Raw genomic sequence first — 573 nt, 5'->3', positions numbered from 1 at the left:
CAGTGCTTTGGCCAACTGATGCGAAGAACTGACTCATTAGAAAAGATCCTGATGCTGGGAAAGATTGAAGGCAGGAGGAGAAGGGGGCAATAGAGGATGAGATGGCATCACCGACTCAATGGACATGAATTTGAGCCAGCTCTGGGAGTTGGTGGTAGACAGGGAAGCCTGGTGTGATGCAGTCCATGGGTTCACAAAGAGTCAGACACAACTGAGGGACTGAACTGAACTGAAGAATGATAGATGAGCTATGCACAGTGGCAGTATCGTAACCAGTGAGGTTTACGAGGTGCGATTATTGCTAATTGAAAAAAAAAAAAAGACAAACTTAAATGTAAAACGTAAAACTATAGAACTTCTAGAAAAAAATGTAAGAGAAGATCTTCAGGACTTAGAACAGGGCTGGGAACTCTTAAACTTGATACCAAAAATGTGATTCATAAGAGGGCAAAATTGATAAGTTTAAATTCATCAAAACAGACTTTGCTCTGGAAAAGAGTCTGTTGAAAGGATTCAGATAAGCTGTTTACTGGAAAAAAATGTTTGCAAACCAGGAATCCAACAAAGTGCTTA

At 40.3% G+C, this 573-nt stretch overlaps 1 pseudogene; it reads left to right on the top strand.

Annotated features, from left to right (window-relative positions):
* The first annotated feature begins 246 nt into the window (after window positions 1-246).
* Window positions 247-373, top strand: LOC133068742 (U4 spliceosomal RNA; annotated as a pseudogene).
* Window positions 374-573: the final 200 nt, after the last annotated feature.

Source organism: Dama dama, chromosome 13 (assembly GCF_033118175.1).
Source record: "Dama dama isolate Ldn47 chromosome 13, ASM3311817v1, whole genome shotgun sequence".
Classification (NCBI taxonomy): Eukaryota; Metazoa; Chordata; class Mammalia; order Artiodactyla; family Cervidae; genus Dama; species Dama dama.
Note: the sequence above shows the minus strand (reverse complement) of the source record. Positions and strands in the feature narration are given on the sequence as shown.